Below are 25,869 nucleotides of genomic sequence, written 5' to 3'. Positions count from 1 at the left end.
AGGTCACACAGCTTATAAATAGCAGAGCTGAGATTCGAACCCAAGGTCTTTAGTCCTCACCTCTGAGCTCACGCCAACACTGGAAATGTTACCCCCATCCCCAATCCAGCCACAGCCCCACCCTCAGACTCTCCACATCTGACGGCAGTCTGTGATCCTTGATAACGCAGCTGAGCCCACACCTAACGTCAGGAGGAAGAGTCTGCCCACCTACCCCATCAGGTGCTCACCTGACACAACCCTACCCCTCCCACAGACAGCAACGGAACCCAAGTCAGTGAGAGGTCAGCGCTGAGCCAAGCCAAGGGGGTCCTAGGAAGCTCATGGAAGTCCTAGGGAGCTTCCCAGCTGCTGACTAAAATGAGCTCCAGACACCCAGGATGCGGCCATGGCACCGCAGGCCTACCTTCCGGCCCCGTGGAGGACGTTGCCGCATCAAAAGCATTTCTGTGTCTGAAACCAGCTGTGAGAAACAAGCAGTGGGCAGCAGAAGAAGGCAGCTGTGGGAAGAACAGAAGGCCTGAGGGTGAGATCCACAGAAAAGAGACCTGGACAGAGACCGTCACCTCCCCTGCAAGAAACAGCAGTGCAAACCGCCTATTGCCGTTCTAGCAGAACCCTGGGTGTCGACTTCTCTGAGCTGTGTGCCAGCAACTCCAGGCTGCTGTTATGCAGCTTTCTGGACCAAACTGCACTCTCGCACTTTATGTAACTTGCCCAGCAAACACGCCTAGGTTTACTCTCAAGTTGATTTAGCATCTCTCAACTCCATCTGTCCCAATTCCCCCATCCCCATGCTTCTAGCACTTTTTAAGGCATCCATCACTGTGGATTATTATTTACAGTCAGATATACAATTTGTTCAGAATTTACAGGCAAACTCATTTAGTTCTTATATTCATGAGTTACTTAGTGCTTTGAGATAGGCATCATGCCTGATTTACCGATGGGGAAACTAAACCCCTAAACTCAATTGCCCCAGGTCAGGCAATTGACATAACACTTGATGAGGGTCAGTATAAGACAAATAATTACATATTGCTTTTACTGAGATCAAGATAGCATCTTTTACTGAGAACAAGACAACTTTGTTTTAGGAAGTGCTGGGCAGGAAAAGCAAAAATGACCCACTGGTTTCTCTGGCCTTTGAGTCACCAGTTTAAGATTCTGAGTTAACTAACTTAAATCAGCCTGCCTATGGGGACTTGCTCTTAACGCCTAGGCGATCCCAGCTGTTATTCCCTTTGTTCCTACTCATTCCACCAGTGCTGAACAGAGTTGTACAAGAAAGGAAGAACCAGTACTGAAGAATTCCCAGTACAACGCAGAGGGAAGCTCCTGCCAACCTGCACCCCAAAACCAGTAACTCAGATACAGGACAGAACCCGTAATACTAATTTATACACAGTGTAGGGAAAGAACTCTACCGAACTCTTTAAATCCCAACATAGAACATTTCCAAAGGGAAGCAAAATTTGTTCCAAATCTAAGAAAAAAAAGATGCCATAAGAGTCATTTTGCGTCTATTTCATTATCTCGTTAAGACAATGCTTTCCAGTCACAATGAGTGAACATGTTGAGGGGGTGGAGGGAATACAACAGCAAAGAGCATATGAAACACGAACTAGAAAACTTGGTTCTAAGCTGGGGGAATCATGGTATCTTTAGGGGCCTTCAGGCATCTTGGCACATCTTGGCACATCTTGGAAGCTCCTTCAAAAATTTGTGTGTATGTGTGGTTTTTTGGAAAGAAGGTTTATAGCTATCATCAAGAGGCCCACTTATTGGGGAAAAAACCACTAAGAACTACTAACTTGGGCTTCCCAGGTAGCACTAGTGATAAAGAACCCACCAGCAGGAGACCTAAGAGACGCAGGTTCAGTCCCTGGGTAGGAAGATCCCCTGTAGGGATCTGTAGAGATCTCATCTGTAGGGATCTGTACAGATCTGTAGAGATCTCGCCTGTAGGGATCTGTGGAGATCTGTAGGGATCTGTAGAGATCTCCCCTGTAGGGATCTGTGGAGATCTCCCCTGTAGGGCGGCATGGCAACCCACTCCAGTATTCTTGCCTGGAGAATCCCAGGGACAGAGGAGCCTGGCGACCTACAGTCCATAGAAACACAAAGAGTCGGACATGACTGAGGTGACTTAGCATGCACACACACTACTAACTTATAGTAAAAATATTTTCTATAATCCAGCAGTATTTTCTAAAATGCAATTGCCCCTCCCTCCTGAAATAGTGACCTCCCCTCAGTGGCACCTCAGAGGAGCTGGGGGCACCAGGAACTCAGTGACACCAGGTTTGGCAGCCACCTCACCAGCCCTTCCTACCAATCCTGTGCCCCGGCTTCGTCTCCTCTGCAATGGAAGCCCATAGCACCCTAATTAAGCTAAACTGGGAACATTCAAAAGTACTAAACTTTTACATAGCATGGGAAATAAACACCCAGTCCCCAAGAGAACACAGCTCAAGTCGCCTGCAGAATGGCTCAGGGAAGCCTGGATGACTGGAATCAGTCAAGGAAGCAGATGAGGTTTCGGAAGGCTAGGGAGGAAGAGCATACTACATGGGCTGGGCTTGCAGGTGTAACAAGCACAGATCAGAGGCAGGAACAGATTAAAGCAACAGAGAGGCTAGGAAGGAACAGATGGTCTGGTCCAGGGCCAGGGAGGAAATGAAAGGCAAGATGAAGGCCGTATCATTAAGCATTACTGAGAGATGAAGCTTGAACTTTTGTGTGGAAGATGTCAAGACTGGGCAGATTTCAATGGGCAAATAGACTACGTGACTATGTTCTACAGAGGAAAAGATTGAGAAGTGGGGTCTAAATGAATAGAAGACAGAAGAAAGATATGACTGCAGAGAAGAGAAATAGGCCAGCACATGGAGTGTCAGGTATTAATTTTGAGGGCACATGGTAGATGAACGGACAAGTCAACAAGAGGCATACAGGACCAGATGCAGGTGTGGATAAGTGGGGTGCCTCAGGTCAAAGGAAATGGAGGGGTCCTCGCCTTCCTTTCCTCACCACAGACTTCCGCGGGTGACAGGCCTCCCACCACATGCCTGTAGCCTGCCTGCATAGAGGTCTGCCCTCAGCTCTAGGAACTGGCTATTAATGTAGAATTATTGTAAGTACTTGTGATGGTCTCAATGTCCATCTCTGCCTATACTTCGTTGGAGCAACCTTTTTCTCAACTGAGTAGCAAAGATTAAAGAAAGATATAAATTACAGCACAAGAAAGTCAGAAAATAACCAATAGTCTCCAAGTCATTCTAGAACAAGTCTTACACCCTGAACCTGGGTGCATTCTTTTCCTCGATTTGTTGTTATTGTAGGAAACAGTGAAATTCTCAACATCCTAGTGACTATTAGAAAATGACTGGTTAACTAAATCAGAATCTATTTATACTCTGGAATACTATGTACTGCTTTAAAGAATAAACTGCATCCAGATCCAGATGTACTCACATGGAAAAACAGCCAAGATTCCTTTTTGGATTGAAAAAAAAAAAGTTGGAGATCACATGTATAATGTGATCCCACTCAATAAAGAAAATTATACAAATATATATTGTATAAATGTGCTTGATATTCATTCATTTAGGAAATATTTATTGAGCATCTTCTGTGTACCAGGCATTACACAAAAATCTCTGCCTAATCAGTTCTAATGAGATGGATGAAACTGGAGCCCATTATACAGAGTGAAGTAAGCCAGAAAGATAAAGACCAATACAGTATACAAATGCATATATATGGAATTTTAAAAGATGGTAACGACAACCCTATATGCAAAACAGAAAAAGAGACACAGATGTACAGAACAGACTTTTGGACTCTGTGGGAGAAGGCGAGGGTGGGATGTTTAGAGAGAACAGCATTGAAACAAGTATACTATCAAGGGTGAAACAGATCACCAGCCCAGGTTGGATGCATGAGACAAGTGCTCAGGGCTGGTGCACTGGGAAGACCCAGAGGGATGGGGTGAGGAGGGAGGCGGGAGGGGGGATCAGGATGGGGAACACATGTAAATCCATGGCTGATTCATGTCAATGTATGGCAAAAACCACTACAATAAAAAATTTAAAAAAAAAAAACCCTCTGCCTATACAGAACTTACATTCCAGTGGGGAAGATGGATAATTAAATTAGAGAAAAAGCAAAAGGTATATGTACAAAGGGCTAAGGAATTTAAAAAAAAAAAAAAAAAATCAGGGAAGGGGGAATAGAAGTGTCTAGTCTAGACCACTAGGAAGTATATTTGAGTAAAAAATGGAGGGAAGTGAGGGAGATCGTCAGGCTGCTGTCCTGAGGAGGAGCCTGGGAATTAACACAAGCAGAAGCTCTGAGGCAGGAGCAAGCCTGGAGGGTTCCAGCCGGTGGGGAAGGAGGGACTGAGCGAGCAGGAGCACGGTCAGGGCTAACAGGGCCTTGTAGACGTTGTGAGGACACTGCTTTCACCCTTACTGAGATGGGGTGTGTATGTTAGTCCCCAAGTCATGTTCAACTCTTTGCAACCCCATGGACTGTAGCTCCCAAGCCTCCTCTGTCCACGGATTTCTCCAGGCAAGAATACCGGAGTGGGCTGCCATTTTCTTCTCCAGAGGATCTTCCCGACCCAGGGATTGAACCTGGGTCTCCTGCACTGCAGGTGGATTCTTCACCATTGAAAAGCATCTTAGGAAAAAACATTAATAACGGTTAAGTGAGAAATGGGATTAGTAAGAGGTGTGGAAAAAATCTTTTTAATTTTCACATTATACATTTTTATACAGGTTTTAAATTTTTTTGAGTTTCTATGCCTTTTGTTATTAATTTTTAAACCAGTTCAAACTCAAATTTCTATTTTTAGTGGTAAAAACCATCACTCCAATAAATATATAAATTCAATTAATTTGCTACTTTTTTAATGGTCTGTGTTTTCTTAGATTACATATTTGTCTACCTGGCATCCATTCATCATAGAGCCAGTTATGTTAACAATATTCTCTTATTTTCTGTATTCTTGATACTCTGGGGTCCTTGCAGACCCAGAGGTAGACTGCGCCTTCCAGGCTTGACTAATTCCTCAAGGTAATAACAACTTGCCAAGGAACACACCTTTCATATGCAAACCAACCAGTCTCCCATCTATACCCCCAATGATCTCTTTATCTAACTCTCAAACAACCTAGCCAATGTTTCCCCCAGCCTAAATCAAATTGAGGGCCAGTTACCAAGCAAGAGGGACAGCCCCTATGTCCCAAGGCCCAATGTAGTTATTCAAGCTAGCCAGTTCTAAACCATTCACTCTGTCCTACCTTGCCTTTCACCAAGAAAGGCTCTTAATGATTCCTCCCCTCCCCTCTCCTGCCCATCCTTTCCCTGGGGGACTTATGTGATACAATGTAAAATCTTCATTCAACAGCCCTGACATCTCCATGCCAAGCCTCAAACCTCTATAAATTAAATCCTGGGAATAATTTTAGAACAGGTAGCTATGTTTCTTTAAAAATTCCAAGAATTTCCAAGAGAGGAAGAGGGACCATTGTGTTTTGTTTTTCATTTTAATTGCTGAATTAGCTTTATCCAGCTCATTCAAACTTCAGCTTATGTCCTTGAAAAGCAGAAAAGATAACTGAAAACTGTGAAGTGACAAAACTACAAATGGGATTTAGCTGAGCAGACTGTACCCTAGTTAAAAACAAAAACATAAAATCACCTCTTCCTCCTGCCACTCTCAATAATTGCTATAGAAAGGAGGCCTTGGGAATAGACAGCTGAACTGTGCAGGTGGTGTTAAATTTGAGGAAGTTTGTAGGTGAAGCCAGGATAGGGGGCTTCAGTTAGACCAGAAGAGGGGTGGATCACGGAAGAGCATCTGTTTCAGCCCTCAGACTTCCCTAGAACAGGCATTGAGATGTCTAATTAAAGGTGTCAGAGTAGAGTTTTTATATAAAAGAAAGATTTGACACAGAAGCCATTAGAGACCTAAAAGAATCTTAAAGTCAAACCAAATGTAAGTCAGAGAAGGTGCCTGAATGGGTGTTTAGAAGTCTAAGTCAGAGAAGGTGTGTGAATGAGTGTTTAGAAGTGTTCGTTGACCCTGATCAGCCTTTGAAAGGACAGCCAGCCATAAAGTGCAAATTATAGGTTTGCACTAGGGCAGGGGTCTGTAAATTCTTGGAAATGGTCAGATAGTAAATATTTGCAAGCCCTACTGTATCTGTCCCATCACCCCAACTCTGCCATTAAGCACAAAAGCAGCCACAGACTATCTAAACGAATGAGTGTGACTGGGTCCAAAAAAACTTCACTGATGGGCACTGAAATCTGGATTTTACACGATTTTCTCACGTCAAAAAATAGTATTCATCTTTTTTTTTTTTTTTTTCAACCATCTGAAAGTGTAAAAACCATTCTTAATTTCCAGGCTATAGTTTAATGACACTTTCCTTAGGGAATGAAGTTTAGAAGGCTAAAAAAAGATCTTAGGAGGAAAAAAAAAAATGCTGGCCTTTGGTTCTTTTTCTGAGGATATTTGTTGGTGTGGGAAATCTTGCAAAACTCCTCAGCAAGGAACTCCTCCCTCCATTGGGAATCTGTCTTGGTGCGTTCAAGCCTGTCTCACCCTCTGATCACCCGACAGGGTCCTAACCCCTCTTCCCAGGGTGCTGTGGGCTCCTCTGCGTGCTTGGCCAATGTTAAATTCCTGAGCTAAAGGAAACATCAGGGTGGACTTATTTATGAGCCATAAGAGCATTTCTTGGATTTGGGACCCAGAAAAGGCATCAAAATAACCTGATCCAGCTCATATTTTATAGCTAAAGAAACAGAGGCTCGGAGAGGGTAAATGGCTTGTCCAAGGTCACTCAGCTCTCTGGAAACAGGCCTGGGACTAGAATGCCCGCTTCTAAATTATGAAAACATTGGGAAGCTCTCTCAGGAAAAAAATTATGAAGCTTGTTAAGGAATTGAGGCTGGGGGGTGGGGCAGGGGATGAGTAATGTGTGGAGAGATTATGAGCACTTTTTAAAAGACATACAATATCATTAAAAGGCCATCACCACATTTACAGAATGTTTTTGTATTGCCAGTCCCACACTTGGGGCAAGGAGGAAGAAATCATGGAGCTCCAGGAGAGGGAAGGTGAGAAATACTTTCGCAAGGGCTGCTCAAATACACACCTTTACTAAGCATTGTCTACATATTACTACTACTAATAATAACATCTTCCATACATCAGTATTATACAGCAGTTCTCAGAGTGTGGTCCAGAACCCTACAGGGGTCCCTAGACACTTTCAGAGGCTCCATGAGGTCAAAATTGTTTTCACAATTTGCCTTTTTCACTGTCAATCTCTCAAAAATGTACTGCAGGGACTTCCCTGGCAGCCAGTGGTTAAGACCATGCTTCCAGCTGCAGGGGGCACCGGTTTAACCCCTGGTCAGGGAACTAAGATCCTGTATGCCAAGTGACCTGACCACATAGACACACAAAAAAATGTACAGCAAAATTTTCACAGGCAACTCCGTGTGTAAAATTGTAACAGACTGAATGCCAAATTAGACATAAAAATCTAACTGGTTTCTATCAAGCAAAATGTTAAAGAGATCTACAAAGAAAACTATCATACTTGCTAAATTATTTTTGTTTTAGAAAACATTGTCACTTTTCTCAAAAGTGTATTATTTGTTAAAATCTAATGGATTCACTATTATTTTTGAAATGAATCAACAAACAAGTATTTTAATTGCTCAGTTTTAATTTCTAATACAACAGATATCAATAAACAAACAAGTAACTTTTATTTGATTATAGTAAAGGAGTCCTGACCACAAAATTTGAAAATTCACTGACTTACGATTTTTCAGCTATTTTTCTCTCTCTCTCTCACACACATACACACACACAAATTAATTTGAAAGTGTTACTGAATTTTTGGCTTCCCAGGTGGCACAGTGGTAAAGAAGCCACCTGTGAGTACAGGAGATGCAAGAGACTCGGGTTGGATCCCTGGGTCGGGAAGATCCCCTGGAGTAGGAAATGGCAACCCACTCCAGTATTCTTGCCTGGGAAATCTCATGGACAGGGGAGCCTGGCAGGCTACAGTCCATGGGGTCACAAAGAGTTGGACACGACTGAGCGCACATTCACTACTACTCAAGTTTTAGTAACCTTTTATGCATTTTCTTAAAATATACTAAAATTATAACTACTATTATATGGTTTAAAATGGTGCTTATCACCACAGAAATAAAATTCACATCACCACAGGAATAAAATTATAAATACCTAAGACAGAAAAACTCTACTGGACAAATGATGCAGTTTAATCAATAAATCAAACAATGCTCAAACTACTGCACTCATCTCACACGCTAGTAAAGTAATGCTTAAAATCCTCCAAGCCAGACTTCAACAATACGTGAACCATGAACTTCCAGATGTTTAAGCTGGTTTTAGAAAAGGGAGAAGAACCAGAGATCAAATTGCCAACATCCGATGGATCATCAAAAAAGCAAGAGAGTTCCAGAAAAACACCTATTTCTGCTTTACTGACTATGCCAAAGCCTTTGACTATGTGGATCACAATAAATTGTGGAAAATTCTGAAAGAGATGGGAATACCAGACCACCTGACCTGCCTCTTGAGAAACCTGTATGCAGGTCAGGAAGCAACAGTTAGAACTGGACATGGAACAACAGACTGGTTCCAAATAGAAAAAGGAGTACTCTTTCTATATATAGAAATATACAAAGCTGTATATTGTCACCCTCCTTATTTAACTTATACGCAGAGGACATCATGAGAAATGCTGGGCTGGAAGAAGCACAAACTGGAATCAAGATTGCCGGGAGAAATATCAATAACCTCAGATATGCAGATGACACCACCCTTATGGCAGAAAGTGAAGAAGAACTAAAGAGCCTCTTGATGAAAGTGAAAGAAGAGAGTGAAAAAGTTGGCTTAAAGCTCAACATTCAGAAGACTAAGATCAGGCATCTGGTCCCATCACTTCATGGCAAATAGATGGGGAAACAGTGGAAACAGTGACAGACTTTATTTTTCTGGGCTCCAAAATCACTGCAGATGGTGATTGCAGCCATGAAATTAAAAGATGCTTACTCCTTGGAAGGAAAGTTATGACCAACCTAGACAGCATATTGAAAAGTAGAGACCTTACTTTGTCAACAAATGTCCATCTAGTCAAGGCTATGGTTTTTCCAGTGGTCATGTATGGATGTCAGAGTTGGACTATAAAAAGAGCTGAGCACCGAAGAATTGATGCTTTTGAACTGTGGTGTTGGAGAAGACTCTTGAGAGTCCCTTGGACTGCAAGGAGATCAACCAGTCCATCTTAAAGCAGATCAGTCCTGAATATTCATTGAAAGGACTGATGCTTACACTGAAACTCCAATACTTTGGCCACCTGATGTGAAGAGCTGACTCATTTGAAAAAAAAACCCTGATGCTGGGAAAGATTGAGGGCAGGAGGAGAAGGGGACAACAGAGGATGAGATGGTTGGATGGTATCACCAACTCAATGGACATGGGTTTGGGTGGACTCTGGGAGTTGGTGATGGACAGGGAGGCCTGGTGTGCTGCAGTTCACGGGGTAGAAAAGAGTCGGACACGACTGAGCAACTGAACTGAACTGAATCAATAAATCAATGGCAAGAAAAGAAAGAGGGTGAGGAAAACAGATAGTAAGAAGATCTAGAAACCAAACGCAATATGCCTACCTCATAAGACCCTGATTCTAAGAAACCAATCATAACAAAGCACTCATGAGACAATGGAGGAAACTTGGATCCTCAGAAGATATTCGATGTTATTAAAGAATCGTTAGGGGGGATCAGGATGGGGAACACATGTAAATCCATGGCTTATTCATGTCAATGTATGGCAAAAAACCACTAAAATATTGTAAAGTAATTAGCCTCCAACTAATAAAAATAAATGAAAAAAATTTTTTCAATTAAAAAATAAAGAATCGCTAGTTTTATTTGTGTAAGAATGTGTTGCGGTTGTGTTTTTTTAAACAATCCTTACCTTTTAGAGATACATGCTGAATATTTATGGATAAAATCATTTGATATGTTGGATTTCCTTCCAAACAATCCAGTGGGAAGGGAAGTGAGAGATTTATAAACAAGACTGGCCATAAATTGATAATTATCAAATCTCGGATGTGGATAGATGAGATACCATTCCTTATACATTTGTGTATGTTTAGAAAAGTCTACAATAAAAAAAATTAATAGGTTGTCATGCTAAAAAAAAAAAAAAAAAGGTGAGAAACTACTTCCCTAACTCATTCTGGATTTCAGTCAGTTCAGTTCAGTCGCTCAGTCGTGTCCGACTCTTTGCGATCCCATGAACCGCAGCATGCCAGGCCTCCCTGTCCATCACCAACTCTCAGAGCTTGCTCAAACTCATGTCCATCGAGTTGGTGATGCCATCCAACCATCTCATCCTCTGTTCTTAATTTAGCCATTTGCAAATCAACGAGCCATATAATTTGGGGCAGGGAACCTAAACCTGGCCCTGCCTTATAATCTGAACATCAGATGGTTAAGAAAACACACTTAAAAAAAAAAAAAGTCCTCTGAGAAAAGACTGATGGAGAAAAGAGATGACTTCATAAGGTACTGGGTGCCCCAAGTGGCTCAGACAGTAGAGAATCTGTCTACAATGCAGGAGACCTGGGTTCAACCACTGGGTCAGGAAGATCCCCTGGAGAAGGAAATGACAACCTACTCCAGTATTCTTGCCTAAAGAACTCCATGGAGACAGGAATCTGCTGGACCACAGTATATGGGGTCGCAAAGAGTTAGAAATGACTGAGTGACTTTCACTCACTCATTCACTCACTCACTCATAAAGTATTAATCACTTAATATGTGTAAAATGCATTCAACTTAGGGTTCTATACTTACAGATACATACATGTAATCAAAAGATCATCTCAAAATTAGATGAACAGAGTTTAAGAAAAAATTAAGATTACTCTCTAAAACAAAACAAGACAGAGATCAAATATATTCAGATAGTATAAGAATATTAGGACAAAATTATATCAGTTCTAAATTAAAATTTGTGTAGCAAATAACCCATCCTTTATCATATTCCAAAAATGCAGACTCATGTTAGCTAAAAGTCAAAGCAACTAATTAGAAAAACATGGATGTTTTTACTAAAACAATTTTAAAATACCAGGCAAGATATGCTGGTAGAGGGGAAGAGAAGAAATCTAGAAATCTGGACAGCAAATTAAAAAGAATAGTTAAGAGGAGAAGAAAAAAAAGATGTTTTAGAAAAACAGAGGTCTAAAAGAAAGAAGTGAAGAGAGAGATTTACATCTTAATTATAACTGGTTAAAAGAAGAATGCATATAAGGGAGCTAACAGGGGGCCTGTGTGTCCAAAAAAGGAGACATCAAGTTCTTTAAACATTTATTGAGTATCTACTATATGACAAGCACTGAGAAGCAAAACTAAGTAAGACATAGTTCCTACCCCCAAGGAACCCCCAATCTAGTTCAAAGATAATCTGTGAATAAAATTACAGATAACCCTGAGTCATGGAATCCAAGCCAAAAACCTTACTTTCTCAGTGGAAAACCAATACTGTGTATTCTTCTTCTTTCTATTCTCCCCAGTGACTAATGTCACAACATAGTAGAAATTTAATTAACATTTGTTTTTGATTTCCAGGGGCTCTAACACAAGCTCTGACAGAAAGGATGGAAGGGTGAAATGGAAAATAGAACTCCAGGTAACTGTCAAACCATAAGATTACCTCAGCTTCCATTATCTCAGATTAGATGATTTCAAATACTCTAATCTTTTTTTTTCTCTTTAATTTCAAACAGTGATCTATGCACAAATGAATGTAGTAGTTTACTTTTGCATAGACATAAGAAATTAATGCTGAGTACAAGCAGTAATACAGAGAGAAAAAGTTCATGAACCTAAGTTCACAAAATTTATCTTAAAACAAAAAAAGTGCTTCCATTCATTCCTTTATGTTTTCGGATAATGGTAACATAATTATCAAAACTATGTACCTGTGTCATCCATAGTATAACTGTTAAGTGTCACCAAGGAAAATATAAATATAATATATAATCTTATATTAATTACTCTTTGATTAACTAATGGTAAGCTTTAAGATTTGCATAATAAGTGATTTCTACCTATTATTTTTCTAAAATAGGACACTTGTAGGATAAAATGTGAATATCCAAAAAAATCTGTTAACTAACATACATGAAATAAAATGTAAGGAAATTTCAATAACCCTGCTGGTCTCCAATTCCTTCATTCCAAAGAGGAAGCAGTTTGGGACTAAATCAAAATAATATTCCTTTCTCTATTTTAATGCATACCAGAAGTATTTGTCAAATACAAAAGACTATATTCTGCTTAAAATGCAGAAGTGAGAAACTATAAGTATTTGTTCACTATGCAAATAACATAATAGTTTTAGAAATGATAACGATACTATAATTCTTCACACTTCTAGATGCAAGAGAGAAGATAAACATGTGTGCCATAGCTTCAAATTGGATTTAAAATTACTTACAGTATTAAATAATTTAAAAGCTCTAAAAGTAATGCAAATGCAGGCCCTTAAATGATAAAAATACAAGTATCTCTAGAAAGGCAAAAGACATCACAAAAAGTTAATGTTTGGTTCATACCACTAATTGATATCTGTAAGTCACAACGTCAGACTGAGAACTTTAATAAATGATATCTAAATCAAGACATTTAACTAAAGCATATTAATCAAGATTGTGACTAAATCTTAAAAAGTAAGAATAATAATGATAATCTGCATGTTTCTTTTCTCTTTTCAATACAATCAGGATACTCACAGAGATACATTCTACCAACAATATGGGAATAAGCAATTTGTTCCCTAAGTCGTTATATAAAGAGGGGAATAAATATATATAGACCTCTACAAAAAAGGAGGAGGGAGAGAGATTGGTGAAATAGATTATCTCCTAAAAATCTAAGTTAAAGTCAAACACTTTCAGGACTTCTTAATTCTGCTCTATCACAATACAATCACAAATCAAATCACTTCAACCCCATAAAATAATTATTTCCTCTTCTGCAGAAGGCCAAATAAGTTTGATCAGAGGCATTTACGACCCAGCAAAAGAGACTGCCACACTGTGCCTACTACAAGGTATCTATGAGGTTATATAATTGATATTTAGTGTGCTTTTATTTAGTATATCATAGTCATCACATAAAAAACGGTAAGCCAAAAAAGAAAAGGTATCTGAAAAAATTCACCTCATTGCTAGTGCTAAACTTTGTTAATTGAGAACTTAAAAAGAGTACTAACAAAAAATGGATTAAACATACCTGGTTCATTATAGCCTTCTCTTAAATACTGAATAAGACAAAAAATAAATCTTGGAAGAACAAATTCAGACATCATCAGTAAGTCTTTGGGGACACAGGGAATATTTGAACTTGATTTAATTTGATGCCTTTTGCAAAACCTGTAATAGGAAAAAGAAAAAAAAATTAATGGTGCTGTCAAATCTGCTAAGAATATATTATTTCTATTTACAATATCCATAAACAGAATGTGGGCCAATATCAAAAGGAATGTCTTACTCTTTTTATGATTTTAAGGCACCAAGTTAAAAGTATGTAGTTTTAACTGGTCTTTAAATAAAAATTGGCACTGAGGAAGATTTCTTCCTAATAAAACATCATACCAGTTACATTTCAACTAGAATACAAAAAGAAATCTCGTTACCAACTTTATACTTTTTAACTGCAATTTATTAGTTTCAAGGATTAATTTATTACTTTTACTCTTTGTAAATCATTAAGCAAAAATTGATTATTTCCCAAACTTGGGAATTATAAACTGGGATTATTTCAAAAACTTGCATTTTCCATTCCTTAACTATTTCGAACTTATTGCATTAATGAATAGATAAGTGATATAAATACTTAAGAGTTTATTTGAAAAGTATATACACTTAAGTATGCACATTTCTTCTGATCTTACTTATACTAATTTTAAAGTATAACTGGTATATTTGAGCAAAATCGAAGTAAACTATTTTATATTTATAATCTGAATGGTCATAAATAAGGTATTTTGTGACCAAACACAAAATAAACACACTAAACATAAAACAGACCTAGAAAGAAACTTATTACAACAGATGGAGAAACTATTTTAGCTGAAAAACATAAAAAATCTGAATAGAGAAAAACCACATTCCCAAATGGAAAAAAACTTAAAAAAAAAAAAAAGTCTCTTCCACCAAATGCAATGATATTACATTTAAATTTCAATGGGACTAATCACAAACTAATTCTAAAGTTCAAATGGAAAATCATATGTGTGAAAGAAAATAAGTAAAATGTCTTACAAAATGATTAATGATAGTGATCTACACTTTAAAACATAAGACAAACCCAATATAATTTAAAATATGCAGTAATGTCTCCATAATGACCCATATGGGAAAAGAATCAAAAAAAGAGTGGATATATGCATATATATATAACTGATTCACTTTGCTGTAAACTATATGCCAATAAAAAAATTTTTAATAAAAACAAAATAAAATCTGTGATAATATGATATCAATAAACCACAATGGATTCTAGAAACAGACTATGTAATACCTAAGTCAATTAATGTGTGGTGGGGTGGGTAGAAAATTTTCAATAAATTGCTAAAGGACTAATTGGTTACATGCAGGAAATAAATTTGATCCTTATCTTATACCATATACAAACTATACTCCACATAGATGAAAAATCAAGCAGGAAAAAATTTACCAGGAAGAAAATAAACTATTACTCACATTATCTCAAAGAACAGAAGTCAAAGTAAGATTTAAAACCAAAAGTCATAGAAGATAAAAACTGGCTACACAAATTAAAAGTTTCTATGCAGAAAACAACTACAAACTGGAAAAAAACATTTATAACATATAAAATATTAATATCTATGATCTTTAAACTCTCAAAAAATGGGTTAAAAAGAAAATAATTCATAAAAAAAAACAGCCAAGGTCATGGGCAATTCACAAAAGAAGTGAATGACCAACAAACATATGAAAAGATATTCAAGTTCTGCAATAATCAAATGAATGAAGCTATTAAAATAAAAAATGAGCAATTAGAAAATCACCATTTTGTGATACCTATAAAATAACTGTCCCACGCAATGGAGTCATTAAAGAAAAGCTTAAAGAGAAATTTTCCACTTAGAGAGCAGACTGTTACATCCATATCAATCTTAGTATCACCAGAAGAGGGGAAAAAAAAAAATCAGATGCTATGATGCTTCTGAAGTACACAGTGCCATTTACAAAGAGTTTTTACCAAACAAGTTGAACCGAAATGACACTAGGGCTAAGTAGTGAAGTCTCTAGAGCTAAGAGATAAAGAAACAAGTTAAATGACACCATAAGAAAGCAAATAGAAAAATCATGAAAGTAGAACATTATTTAGGACAACTGACTCCACTGCAACTGATCACTGCAAGCTGCCAGTGGCTGACAGAAAAAGGAGGCAGAAGGAGCACGGTTAAAGGGCCTGAGACACCCAGTAGCCAAACATAACATGTGAACGGATTCTAACCTAAACCAACTTGGAAAAGGCATTCTTTAGAAAACAGAAGTCCAAATAAGAACTGAGTACTAGTTTGTTAAATAATTTTACTAGGTAAAATAATGGCATTGTGGTTATGTAAGAAAATGTTCATGGATATTTAACAGTAATAAGGAATTAACTTTGTTGAGGTATGACAACAGCATTGTGGTTATCACTGAATAGGTCAGTCTTGTCTTTTAGATATCTCTATATAAATGTTTATGAATAAAATGCTACAATGTATGAGACTAGCTTCAAAATAATTTGGTTGTGTAAAGGAAAATAAGTAGGAGTATACCAAGCCCAGCTTGAGTTGATAACTGTAGAAACTGGGAGACTGATAAGGGGTTTTGTTACACTCATTCAGCAGAATGTGGGCCAACGTCAAAGCCAATAAAGTACCACCACTTTCAGATTTTTAAGACATCAAGACAAAAGAATGTAGTTTTAATTGGTCCTTAACAAAACATCACCAAAGGAGTTTTTTCCTAATAAAATGTTGTATCAATTAAGTTACACTCATTGCTTTTATACCTGTATGAAATTTTCTCCACTAAAAGGCTAAAAATTTTTTTAAAGAAGGAAAATATACTGAAACATATAAGGCAGTGATCAAACATGTTTGGGATTTGTTTCAAAACATTTTGGCAAAAGAGAAAAAAGAAGCAAACGAGGCAAACATGTCAAAAATCTTGATAAATATTGAGTCCAATGATAGGTGTGTGGAGGTTCAAAGTTCTATCTTTACCTTTGTGTATGGTTGAAATTTTTTATAACATAAAAATGTTTTTTCATCTTGCAGATTAGGGAAAATTCACTTTATTAACTCGCTGGAAAGCATGTTCAGAAATTTGTTATCATACACATGGAAGGATAAATAGATCCAGTTCTGGATGACATTTTAACAATATCTATTAATACTCTGGGCTTCCCTGGTGGCTCAGACGGTAAAGAATCCGCCTGCAATGTGGAAGACCTGGGTTCAAGCCCTGAGTTGGGATGATCCCCTGGAGGAGGGCATGACAACCCACTCCAGTATTCTTGCCTGGAGAATCCCATGGACAGAGGAGCCTGGAGGGCTACATTCTGTGGGTGGCAAAGAGTCAGACACAAATGAGCAACTAAGCACAGAACAGCATTAACACTTTAGGTATTCATAACCTTACCTGAGCATTTCTATTTCTTGTAATTAGACAGAAATAATTCTAAATTTGCAAGAATATATCTACAGATATAGTCACTGTACCACAGTTTGCAATGCAAGGAAGTTAGGAATTACTCATGTGTTCAGTAATAAAGATTAACCAAAATTTTGTAGATCAATAAAAAACACTGAATTTGTTATAAAGAATGAGGTAGATCAACAAGTACTGAAGTGGAATTATATCTAAAATAAATGAGAAAAGAATTGCATACCATACATATAAATGTACATATATATAATCTTTTATAAATAAAATTTTGGACAAAGAATAGAAAAAATAACATCGGTAAGAATAAAAATATTTAGAGAAATGTACACCAAATTTTGTAGAAATTAACTGAAAATGGGATACAGCATACTTTTACTGTCTACATTAATTGTGCCTACTGTGAGGCTGCCAGGGTTAATACCATGACGGGCGGCCTGGACCTAAGTTTTAGCTTCCCCCGAAATGGTAAGATTCCCTACCCCCATCAGGTAACCTGGAGCCAGCCAATCAATATGCGTCCAGTAAGAACAAAGGGAGAGCTGAAAAGCCCGCGAAAGTCTGTACCGATAGAATTACTTTGCAAACATGTAACCAATCCGCTTAAGCCAGCTACTAACCGCTTTTGCATATCTTATAAATCTGTGTAACAAGCTTGAGCTCGGCGCTTTCTGACCCTGCACCACTGTGATGTTTGTGGCAGAAGGCCCTGGCTCGAGACAGTAATAAACTTCCCTTTTTGCGAGTTGCATTGTCTTGGAAGCCTTCTCTCTCTTCCCGCTCGGGGATTCGGACATCGAGCATAACATTTGGGGGCTCGTCCGGGATCCCTTGACCGGGAGAAGGGAACGCTTACAGGACAAAGGGGAAGGATAAATAATAACACCGGTGCTCAGGAAGCAGGGAGGTATCTGGCACAGAAAGAAGGCTTTTTATAAACGGGGAGCCAGCCGGCGTAAGGCCAAGGCCAGCGGACGCGCTGGGTGGCAGCCGACTCCGCGAGAAGGCTTTTTATAAAGGGGGAGCCAGACGGCGTAAGGCCGGGGCCAGCGGACGCGCTGGGCGGCAGCCGACTCCGCGAGAAGGCTTTTTATAAAGGGGGAGCCACACGGCGTAAGGCCGGGGCCAGCGGACGCGCTGGGCGGCAGCCGACTCCGCGAGAAGGCTTTTTATAAAGGGGGAGCCAGACGGCGTAAGGCCGGGGCCAGTGGACGCGCTGGGAGGCAGCCGACTCCGCGGGAAGTAAAGTTCCTCTCCCGACCCCGAGTCTGGTGAACAGCGGACGCCATTCGGTAAGGTGAATCTGCTACCGGGAGGCAAGAAAATTCAGGGGGCCCGAAAACCCAGCGCTGTGTCGTCGGCCGACGTTTGTTTGTCCGTGTGTTTGTCTTTGGCTCTCCGTGTTTTTGTGTGTGCCGGCATTGTCTCTAGTCTCGTTCTCTTCTGGTGCATCGTTCTTTCTCACTTCTGACTTATTCTCTCTCTCCCTTACCGTTTATTCTTTGACCATGGGGCAGGGAGAATCTACCCCACTTTCTCTCATGACTGACCATTTTTCAGATGTCAGGGCCAGGGCCCATGACTTGTCTTTGCTAGTCAAAAAAGGTAAATTAATAACTTTTTGTTCTGCAGAGTGGCCCGCCTTTCAGGTTGGATGGCCTCCGGAAGGCACCTTTCAACCGTCCATCATACAGGCTGTGAAGGAGAAGATTATGGCTCCTGATCCCTGGGGCCATCCGAGTCAAGTCCCCTATGTCATGGTCTGGCAGGATCTAGTGGAAAATCCGCCTAAATGGTTAAAACCTTTTGTTTACAAACTTCCTAGTTCCTCCAGTTCACAGGTCCTGGTGATGGAGACCCCCCCGGAGGAAACCAAAAAGAAAGAGGACCCAAAACCAGTCCTTCAGGAATCATCTTATCCAAACCTGATAGATCTAGAAACGGAGATAAGGCCTCCGCCATATGTGCCCTCCTTGCAATCCCCTCCGAGGAGAGAAGCTCCCACAGGTGAACCAAGAGGATTAAGAGGGCAAACGGGAACCGACCGTGAGGGGGGACCGGCATTGGGGACCCGGGGGAAAACTAAGGGAGATAGGGGTAAGCAAGACCCTGGGGACCTAGAGTTACCTTCATCCACTGTTCAGGCGCTCCCCGTCCGAGTGGGACCAACTAACCCGGATGGAGAGCGAATCTATCAGTACTGGCCCTTTTCCACGAGTGACCTGTACAATTGGAAGACCCAAAACCCTCCTTTCTCAGAGAAGCCCCAAGGCCTCATTGACCTCTTAGATTCCATTTTGTTCACTCATAATCCCACCTGGGATGATTGTCAGCAGCTGTTGCAGGTGCTCTTCACCACGGAAGAACGGGAGCGAATTCTGGCAGAGGCACGGAAACGGGTACCAGGGGTCGACGGGAGGCCAACCGCCCAGCCTCATCTTGTGGACGAGGGGTTTCCTCTGTTGCGGCCTAACTGGGATTTTGAGCGGGTGGAAGGTAGGGAGCGTCTCCGAGTGTACCGCCAGACTCTAATGGCTGGCCTGCGGGCTGCAGCAAGAAAGCCGACAAATTTGGCAAAGGTAAATTCAGTAAGGCAAGAGCCCACTGAAAGCCCGGCAGCCTTCCTAGAGAGGCTGATGGAAGCTTTCAGGCAATATACACCTATGGACCCCCAGGCTGAGGAGTCACGCGCTGCAGTTTTGTTAGCGTTTGTGAATCAGGCAGCCCCAGATATTAGGAAGAAATTACAAAAGGTAGAGGGATTGGGAGAACAGACAATACAGGATTTACTGAAAGTAGCTGAAAAGGTATTTAATAATAGGGAAACCCCAGAAGAAAGGGAAGAGCGAATTCGGCGGGAGAAAAGGGAATTAGCGGAAAAGATCAGGAAAGAAGAGAGGGAACATAGGGCGAGGGAAAACCGGAAGAACCAGAAGGAGCTAGCCCAGATTCTTTTTGCGGGGTTAAAGGCCGGAACGGAATTGAGGGAACCTCGAGACCCCCGGACGGGAGAAAAAGAAAAACCAAAAAGGCAGGCCCTAAAGAAGGATCAGTGCGCCTACTGCAAAGAACAGGGGCACTGGAAAAACGAGTGCCCTAAGAGGGACTCAAGGAGAGGAATGACCCAGAGAGAGAAAATCCCCCCCGGAACTCGAGTTCTATATGCAGGGGAAGACAGTGACTAGGGGAGTCGAGACTCGGCACCCCTCCCCGAGTCCTGGGTAACCATACATGTGGAGGGGAAACCCGTTGGCTTCATGGTAGATACTGGCGCCCAACACTCTGTTTTAAATAAAAAACTGGGACCAATGTCTAAGAAAGCCAGCTTAGTGCAAGGAGCCACGGGGACAAAAAGATATTGTTGGACCACAGAACGGAAAGTAAATCTGGGGACCCACCAGGTGTCCCATTCGTTTTTGGTGATACCAGAATGCCCAGCCCCTCTACTTGGAAGAGACTTGTTGACTAAAGTTAATGCTCAGATCCATTTTGACCCCGGGGGAATGTCAGTCACGGATGGACTTGGACAACCGATACATGTCTTGTCCCTAGCCTTAAGGGATGAATACAGACTTTTTGCGCCTAAGTCCTCAGAGACCATAGCACTAGATGTACAACCGTGGGTCCATAAATATCCATTGGCCTGGGCAGAAACAGCAGGAATGGGACTAGCTAAACAGAGACATCCGGTCGTCATCGAGCTAAAGGCCGAGGCAGTTCCTGTGAGGGTGAAACAGTACCCTATGAGCCAAGAAGCTCGGCGGGGGATCACTCCCCACATTCGACGGCTCATGGAGGCCGGAATTCTCAGGCGATGCCAATCCCCTTGGAACACCCCCTTACTGCCGGTGAAGAAGCTAGGGGGGACAGATTACAGACCTGTCCAAGACCTGCGAGAAGTCAACAAACGGGTGAGTGACATACACCCAACTGTCCCTAACCCGTATACCCTCCTGACCAGTTTACTGCCTGAGTACACTTGGTACACTGTGCTGGACTTGAAGGATGCCTTTTTCAGCCTACCCCTGGCAGTCTAGAGCCAGGAGATATTTGCCTTTGAGTGGACTGAGGGGGAAGGCCAACCGGTAGTACAATTAACTTGGACCCGCCTCCCACAGGGGTTCAAGAACTCCCCTACCTTGTTTAATGAGGCTCTGAGTGAGGACCTCTACGAATATCGGGCTTGCCACCCAGAGGTCATTCTGCTACAATATTTAGATGACCTTATGTTGGCTGGAACCACAGAGGAAGCTTGCGGCCGTGCCACTGGGGACCTATTACAGACCCTAGGCATCTTGGGGTATCGCGCTAGCGCAAAGAAGGCACAAATAGCCCAGCAAGAGGTCACCTATTTGGGGTATAAGATCAGGCAGGGGCAAAGGTGGCTAACCCAGGCCATGAAAGAAACAATATTGCAGATACCAGAGCCCAAAAACCCCCGCCAGGTGAGAGAGTTTCTGGGGACTGTTGGATATTGCAGACTGTGGATTATGGGGTTTGCTGAGAAGGCCCGGCCCTTATATGAGGGAAGTAAAGAGACCCCAAAGTGGACTTGGACTGAGCCAATGAAACAGGCTTTCCAGACACTCAGACGGGCCCTACTAGAAGCCCCAGCCCTTGCCCTGCCTAACCCAAATAAGCCATTCCAGCTGTTTATAGATGAAAAGCAAGGAATAGAAAAGGGGGTCTTGACTCAACAATGGGGACCATGGAAGCGGCCGGTAGCATACCTTTCGAAGCGATTAGACCCGGTGGCCGCTGGGTGGCCCCCTTGCCTTCGCATCATTGCAGCTACAGCCCTCCTCGTCTGCGACGCTGACAAGTTGACGTATGGACAGCAACTCTCGGTTTACACCCCCCACGCCGTGGAAGGGGTTTTAAAGCAGCCGCCGGGTAAGTGGATCTCCAATGCCCGCTTGACACACTACCAGGCCTTGCTGCTCGATGCCCCACGGGTGCGTTTTCAGGCCCCTTGCTTCCTAAATCCGGCCACGCTCCTACCCAACCCAGAGAAGGACAGCCCTCTCCATGATTGCAGTGAGATACTGGCTGAGGCCCTGGCGGCACGAAAAGACTTAACTGATGTACCCCTAAGCAACAGTGAGCTAGTATGGTTCACCGATGGGAGCAGTTATGTAAAAGATGGGCAAAGGAAGGCGGGAGCCGCCACAGTTGATGATTCAGGGCAGACGATATGGGCTGAGACACTACCCCCAAACACTTCTGCACAAAAAGCAGAATTGATTGCCCTAATACAGGCTCTGGAGCAAGCCAAAGGGAAGAGAGTCACCATTTTTACTGACAGCCGATATGCTTTCAGCACTGCCCATATTCAAGGTCCCATATACCAAGAAAGGGGATTTCGGACAGCTGAGGGAAAAGAGGTCAAAAATCTGCCTGAGATTCGCAGGCTCTTGGAAGCTGTCCAACTACCCCGGGCAGTAGCGATAGTACATGTCCCCGGTCACCAGAAGGGAGAAGACCCTAAGGCGCGGGGCAATCGTGCTGCTGATGCGGCCGCTCGAGAAGCGGCTAGCCGGGACTACGCCGCCCCCATATTAGCCGTGGGACTTCCACCCCCTGGTATGGGGACCTTGCCACCAGTTCCCGAATATTCCCTCCCTGATCTCGCCTGGATCAACAAGGATACCACCCTCCAGAAAGATGACCAAGATGGATGGTACCGAGACCAAAACAACAACCTGATCTTGCCTGCCACCCTGGGTCGTCACCTGTGTGAACACCTGCACACAACTACACACTTGGGAGAAAAAAAGACCCTAACACTTCTCCAGATGGCCTGCCTGAGGTTCCCTCGACAAAATGCAACTGTACGAGAGATAATTCAAGCCTGCGAAGCGTGCCAGCTGATGAGGGCAGAGAAGAAGCAGCACTCGGGAACGAGGTACTGAGGGGAAAAGCCAGGGCAACATTGGGAGATAGATTTCACCGAGGTAAGGCCAGGCAAGTATGGGTACCGCTATCTGTTGGTACTGGTAGATACCTTCTCGGGGTGGGTAGAAGCTTTCCCCACTAAGGGAGAGACAGCAATAGTGGTTGCTAAAAAGATCTTAGAGGAGATAGTGCCTAGGTATGGGCTGCCAGTGACTATGGGCTCTGATAATGGACCTGCCTTTGTGAGCCAGATTGTACAAGGGCTGGCCCAAGCTCTGGGGACGAAATGGAAGTTACATTGCGAATATAATCCCCAGAGCTCAGGACAGGTTGAGAGAATGAATCGGACCCTAAAAGAAACTTTGACAAAGTTGGCAATAGAGACTGGCGGGGACTGGGTGACCCTCCTCCCCTTTGCACTCTTTCGGGCACGTAACACCCCTTATAAGCTGAATCTTACTCCTTTTGAGATTCTGTATGGAAGACCCCCTCCTGTGTATCCTATTTTCGAAGGAAAATGTCTGCCACCCCCTACTTTGGGACAATTCCAGCAAACTCTGATAGCATTAAGTAAGGTGCATAACCATGTTTGGAAATTGATTCGAGAGATACATGAGGGCCAAAACAAGAGGGCCCTCCCCTCACATAATATTAGCCCAGGTGATTGGGTTTGGGTAAAACGACACCAATCTAAAGTATTAGAACCTAGATGGAAAGGCCCTTATGTCGTTCTCCTTACCACTCCTACCGCTGTCAAGGTCGACGGGATTGGACCCTGGGTTCACTGCAATCACGTGCGGCAAGCCACATCGGAAGAACAGGAAAAAGCGCGGCAGAATGGAAGGCGAGTCCTCACCCGTCAAATCCTTTGAAACTGAAACTCGTCCGCTGGGAGGCCTCCTAATTCTCCTGCTGGTGGCAGCTCTCATCGACCCAGGAGCGACCAGTCATAACCCCCATCAACCTGCTAAGATCACATGGAAACTCAACGACGGGCAAACTCATGAGCTGCTCAATGAGACCTCAGGAATCCACCCTCCAAACACCTGGTGGCCGGACCTGAACTTCGACCTCTCAAGCCTCTTCGCAAAGCAGGACGGTCTCTATGATAAGTACTATAGGGATGGGATAAAAAACCATAGGTTGGGGTTTTGGGCTTGCCCGGGCTATGTAAAAAATAACTGGAAAACCTGTGGTGGCATAGAAAGCTATTATTGCAGGAGCTGGAGTTGTGTGACCTCTTGTGATGGACCCCAGAGGTGGGATGTCGGAAACAGAGATCTAGTTAGCTTCACCTTCAAGGACCGTAGACACCAGGGGCCTCAGGTACGAGTACGATTTAACCAGGAACGGGCGAAAAAAGAAAACCGCTGGACCTCAGGACTGACTTGGGGTTTTCAGCTTCACGTAAATTGGCCCGGCCCCTACCCAGGCAAGCTTTTAATCATTAAACAGGTTATTGAGCCGGTGCAGGTACATAGTTTAGGTCCCAATCTGGTCAGAGCATTACAGGGGCACAAGGCGACCCCCAAGCCAACCCCCTTCAGACCAAGCTTGCCAGGAACATTTAACATCTCCTCTACCCCTAGCCTCAGAGGCAAACTGACAGAAACCCCTGGCCCTCTGGCTGTTACCATTAGCTCAGCAATTCAGGACCCCCTATGGGCCTTAGTGAATGCAGCCTTTACGGTCTTAAACCATACCAACCCTAATGCAACCCAGTCCTGTTGGCTTTGTTATAATCTTCACCCCCCCTTCTATGAGGCCACAGGCCTCAATGTCTCTTACCACTTATCTTCAGGCCAGAACCCACCCCCATGCCGATGGGAAGAACGCAAGGTTGGCCTCACAATGAACGAAGTTTGGGGACAGGGACTCTGTTTGGGCACAGTGCCACGTGATAAAACTTCCCTCTGTGCCCGGACTATTAGTAACCTACGCTTATATGGCAAAAATTGGATTGTGCCAGAGGTTGGGGGCTGGTGGATTTGTTCACATACTGGGCTAACCCCATGTTTAAATGTGAAGGTTTTTAACCAGAGTCAAGAATTCTGTGTTCTGGTTGCTGTAATGCCAAAAATCTTATACCACTCTGAAGAGGTTATGTACTCACATTGGGACCGAGAATTGCCAAGACAAAAGAGAGAGCCAATCAGTGCGAACACCATGGCAGCCTTGTTCAGTCTTGGGCTGGCAGGAGCAGGGACAGGAATAGCTTCACTATCTCTGCAAGGCCAAGGGTTTTCTTCCCTACGAGCCGCCATAGATGAAGATATAACTCGCATAGAAGAATCAATCAGCCACTTAGAGAAGTCTCTGACTTCCTTGTCTGAGGTGGTCTTGCAGAATAGGAGAGGATTAGACTTGATTTTTCTCCAACAGGGTGGGGTCTGCGCGGCTCTGGGAGAAGAATGTTGTTTCTATGCAGACCATACAGGAGTGGTAAGAGAATCTATGGCAAAAGTAAGAGAAGGGCTGGCGCAACGAAAGAGGGAACGGGAGGCCCAACAGGGATGGTTTGAGTCTTGGTTTCAACGCTCCCCCTGGCTGACCACCTTAGTTTCCACCCTCCTGGGCCCGCTCATAGTGCTATTATTAACACTTACATTTGGCCCTTGTATTTTAAACCGGCTAATGTCATTTATTAAAGAACGTCTAAATACCATTCAGATTATGGTATTGAGGCAGCAATATCAAATGGTAGCCCAGGATGAAGAGAAAGATTCCTCTACAGGAACAAGAAGACAGGGGGGAATGTGAGGCTGCCAGGGTTAATACCATGACAGGCGGCCTGGACCTAAGTTTTAGCTTCCCCCGAAATGGTAAGATTCCCTACCCCCATCAGGTAACCTGGAGCCAGCCAATCAATATGCGTCCAGTAAGAACAAAGGGAGAGCTGAAAAGCCCGCGAAAGTCTGCGAAAGTCTGTACCGATAGAATTACTTTGCAAACATGTAACCAATCCGCTTAAGCCAGCTACTAACCGCTTTTGCATATCTTATAAATCTGTGTAACAAGCTTGAGCTCGGCGCTTTCTGACCCTGCACCACTGTGATGTTTGTGGCAGAAGGCCCTGGCTCGAGACAGTAATAAACTTCCCTTTTTGCGAGTTGCATTGTCTTGGAAGCCTTCTCTCTCTTCC

Source organism: Cervus canadensis, chromosome 15 (genome assembly GCF_019320065.1).
Source record: "Cervus canadensis isolate Bull #8, Minnesota chromosome 15, ASM1932006v1, whole genome shotgun sequence".
NCBI lineage: Eukaryota > Metazoa > Chordata > Mammalia > Artiodactyla > Cervidae > Cervus > Cervus canadensis.
This window is presented reverse-complemented; position numbering follows the sequence as displayed.